This window comes from Chiloscyllium plagiosum, unplaced genomic scaffold, assembly GCF_037043375.1.
Source record: "Chiloscyllium plagiosum isolate Xiang-an unplaced genomic scaffold, Cpla_swu_hap1 HiC_scaffold_23, whole genome shotgun sequence".
Lineage (NCBI taxonomy): Eukaryota > Metazoa > Chordata > Chondrichthyes > Orectolobiformes > Hemiscylliidae > Chiloscyllium > Chiloscyllium plagiosum.
Window position 1 is genome coordinate 34191818 of NW_028270161.1, and position 4710 is coordinate 34196527.

The following is a 4710-nucleotide window of genomic DNA, read 5'->3' on the forward strand; positions in this document are numbered from 1 at the left end:
ACGCTCAGACAACAACTCACCAGAACAAAGGACCCGATACCCAACATGAGCAAGACGAATGTAGTGTACAAAATACCATGCAAGGACTGCACTAAACACTATATAGGACAAACAGGAAGACAGCTAACAATCCGCATACATGAACATCAACTAGCCACGAAACGATATGACCAGCTATCCTTAGTAGCCACACACGCAGACAACAAGCAACATGAATTCGACTGGGACAACACTACTATCATAGGGCAAGCCAGACAGAGAGCAGCCAGGGAATTCCTAGAGGCATGGCATTCATCCACAAACTCCATCAACAAACATATCGACCTGGACCCAATATACCAACCACTACAGCGGACAGCTGAAACTGACAACCGGAAGCGGCAGGGACAGACCACTATAAACACCGGAGGAAACATCAAAGAAGCTCTTCGCAGGAGGCTCCCAAGCACTGATGATGTCGCCTAGCCAGAGGACGAAACGTTTGCAACAAAAACTTCCAGCTCGGCGAACAGAACCACAACAACGAGCACCCGAGCTACAAATCTTCGCACAAACTTTGAGTTCTGAAAGTCTTTTTGTAAAACAGATTTTCAATGTTTGATGTTCAATAGGACTTGAAAAACATTCTGATATAGGATTTTTTGTTTGAAGACTGTGCATCTAAACTAATCAGCTAGCTTATGCCTCTGTTACATTACATGTAAACGTCTCAGACTAGTACATGTAAATTGCAATACACCACCCCAAAAAATAATGATTATGATAATGTTCTTCGGAAGTCTTGTACGGTTGGGTGCTGAATATCAAGAGAATCTGTGAATCAGTATGGGATCTCTTATCAGTAAAAATAGCAAAACCTATGTTATGACATTTAAAAACTTCCAAGCTAGTTCAACTCAAAGGCTAGAACGTTTTAAGACTTGGTTCGCACTGGGCTTTATTGATAGGCCCAATGTTGTGGTCAGCAGCAAAATGAATGTTTGTGACTGACTTAGAAGCAAGTAATCCATAAATATATAATGATCTGTATATCATAGGTTTTACTGTTCCCATTGCTAATTTGATTCAGTACCAACTACAAGGAATATCTGATATCTAGCAGCAGTAAAATCATTGAACAGGATAAGTAGCCATTCATTGAATCATCATGATGCCATTCAACTCATTGTGTCTGCACTAGGAGTAAGATGTACTGATTATTCTTCACTTCATCAGGGAAAAGAAAACTGCTTTAGAGGCTATTGTTTTGTTAAACTGTAAATGGCTGCTGCAAGTCATCTGACTATACAACAACAAGTTTCAAGTGGATTATGGAGAGGTATGCTTAGATTTCAGATTACTCTCAAACAAGAGGTAACAACACTTTCATTGACAACTCATTTTGACGATGTAAATTAGGAATTTACCAGCATAAAAACTAAGAATCACAGATCGGAGAGCTCACTCCAAAATATCAATGCCTTATAAGAACATAATTTATGTTTTTACATAAGTTGTTTGGTAACTGAGGCAACATTCCTAGACAAGGATGCGTTTCAAATTCAGCCACCTGAGGGAAAAAAAACCCTTTCCAGAAAGGGAGCCATTTTCATGCAGTCAATGGCCTGCGGTAGAGAGTATTTCTGCACAACCAGAAGCCAGGATCCCTCTCTTTCTCTACATCCCTCCCCCATCAAACTTTCTTGCCTTGCTGAATCTATCAGTATCAGAAAACAGAAGTTATTCAATGACAGAACCCATCAAAGTTTGTGGATCTGCGTTTATTTCTTTGGATCAGAAACAAGGAACTCAAGCAACAGGCCCCAAGTGACATACCACAGAAACCAACTCGGATTTCCTTCCTATGACTGTTCTTTTCTGTGTTTCAATTATTTCCTGGTTATCTACAATTTTTATTTAATATCTATAACTCTTTACCTTAAGAAATCTTCAGTAATAGCTTATAATACATTGACCTTTAACCTGTTCAAAAAACAGAGTGATAATCTTCTTTAACTTGAATTTTTGCAAAAGAGGGTTAAACAATATATATTAATTCAGTTCACTGGTCACACTCTGGCCATGCCTGATGGTCATGACACTGGCACTGCGTGGGAAAGATCTGGTAGCATAAAATTTGAATGGAACATTGGTTTCATGTATATGTGATATAGCAACTCTCAAGAAGAAGTACTTGAAAACTATTGTTAAAAAGAGACGTTGTCATCTGAAGTGTTTAATTTTTTTCGCTCATCTGAATACAGTAACTACAAGAATAAAAAGTTTCAAATGATCAGATTAACTTACGATCAGAAGGATGCTGATTAGTTAGCAAGTCAACTGTAATTGGCTGAAGGATTACAGTGGATAAAGCAATAGGGAAAGGTGGCTCCTTGAGATCCCAGGCAAATAACAAAATGTGATACTTGAACAAATTCCTTTTGTTTGTAGAGACCTGGTCTCTGTGTATTGATTTATGAATGTATGTACTGTAATCAAGTATAAATGAGCCATGTTATGAGTTCAGGAGAAAGTGAGGACTGCAAATGCTGCAGAACAGAGTCAAGAGTGTGTTGCTGGAAAAGCACAGCAGTTCAGCCAGCATCTCAGGAACAAGAGAATCGGCGTTTCGGGCATAAGCCCTTCATCAGGAATGAGGCTCAGGGCCAGGACTGAGAAATAAATGGGAGGGGAGGTGAGGGTGGGGGGAAGGTAGCTGAGCAAGCAATAGGTAGATGAGGGTGAGGGAGACGGTGATAGGTTAGAGAAGGGACTGATGGACAGGTCAGAAGGGTGGTGCTGAGTTAGAGGCTTGGGACTGGGATAATATCGGGGGAGAGGAAATGGGGAAGCTGTTGAAATCCACATTTATCCCCTGTGGTTGCAGGGTCCCAAGGTGGAATATGAGGTGTTCCTCCTCCAGGCGTCGGGTGGTAACAGTTTGGCAGTAGAGGAGGCCCAGGACCTGCACGTCCTTGATGGAGTGGGAGGGGGAGTTGAAGTGTTCAGCCACAGGATGGTGGGGTTGGTGAGTGCGGGTGTCCCAGAGATGTTCTCTGAAATGATCCGCAAGAAGGCATCCTGTCTCCCTGATGCAGAGGAGACACACTGTGTGTAACGAATGCAGTAGATGACATTGGTAGACGTACAGGTAAATCTCTGATGGATATGGAAGGATCCCTTGGGTCCTTGGATGGAGGTGAAGGGCGTGGTGTGGGCACAGGTTTTGCACTTCCTGTTGTGGTAGGGAAAGGTGCCAGGAGTGGAGTGTGCGCTGGTGGGAGGCATGGGCCTAACGAGGGAGTCGCGGAGGGAATGGTCTCTCTGGAATGCTGATAGTGGTGGGGAGGGAAATATATCTTTGGTGGTGGGATCCATTTGGAGGTGGCAGAAGTGACGGAGGATGATGTGGTGTATGCGGTGGTTGGTGGAGTGGAAGCTGAGGCCCGGGGGTTCTGTCCTTGTTGTGTTGGGGGGGGGGGGGGGGGGGTATAAGGGTGGTGGTACGTGAAGTGGAGGAGATGTGTTGGAGGGCATTGTCAACCACGTGGGAAGGGAAGTTGTGATCTTGGAAGAAGGAGGCCATCTGTGACTTTCTGAGATAGAATTGGTCATCCTGGGAACAGATGTAGCAGAAGCAGAGGAATTATGAATAAGGAATGGCATTTTTAAAGGAGATAGGGTGGGAGGAGATGTAATCTAGGTAGCTGTGGGAGTCGCTGGGCTTGTAGTAGATGTCGGTGGTTAGTCGGTCGCCGGAGATGGTGGTGGAGAAGTCCAGGAAGGGGAGGGAGGTGTCCGAGATGGTCAAGGTGAATTTGAGGTCAGAGTGGAAGGTGTTGGTAAAGTTGATGAACTTTTCAACCTCCTTGTGGGAGCACGAGGTGGCGCCATTACAGTCTTCAATGTAGTGGAGGAACAGGTGGGGTGTGGTGCCGATCTAACTGCGGAAGATGGACTGTTCCACATATCCGACAAACAGGCAGGCATAGCTATGTTATGAGTGCAACCGATTTCCTTCAATTAGGTCTTCATGCGCACAGGTTTGTTGAGCAAGTGCTGCACCCATCATGGAATCTCATCTTGCAGAAGACATTTTGTTTCAAGTGTTGCAAATGGTGGCTGAATGAGTACTCTCTAAATTCTGCCTAATTTGAACAACTGAAAAACATGTTGTTGGATTCAATCAGCTATTTGCTAGGAACTACTGTCTAAGTATTCACTAATACACCAGCCCTGAGAATAATACCTTTGTCAACCTAAGTGTTGGAGACGATGTGTTATAATCATCTGTAACCAGATTGTAATCTAGCAGAGTGGATTATCTGTCTTTCATAAACTGATTTTTTTATAATATTGATTTTGATTTTAATGTTTTAACCTTTTATTGGTACAATTATTTCCATTTAATATTGAGAAAATCCCCTTCTCAGCATTTGAAATGTTCATTATTTACTATTCATGAACTAAAATCCTTAAATAACCTTTACATGATGGGAGTGAATTATGCAATGAACTGTGCCTGAATGACATCATCTTAACTTCGGGTAAGGTCGTTAGATTTGTATTAGAAACAAAAATGAGGAACAGTATATGTCATCAATGGAATTTTTGTTGTCTCAGTACCACTCATATTCACAGTTTCCCCATCTTGTCAATTTGACTGAACAAAAATTCCCTTTAATCAAGGGCTCAAACTTTATATTCACCCTGCCTCACATTGCCTGTTGT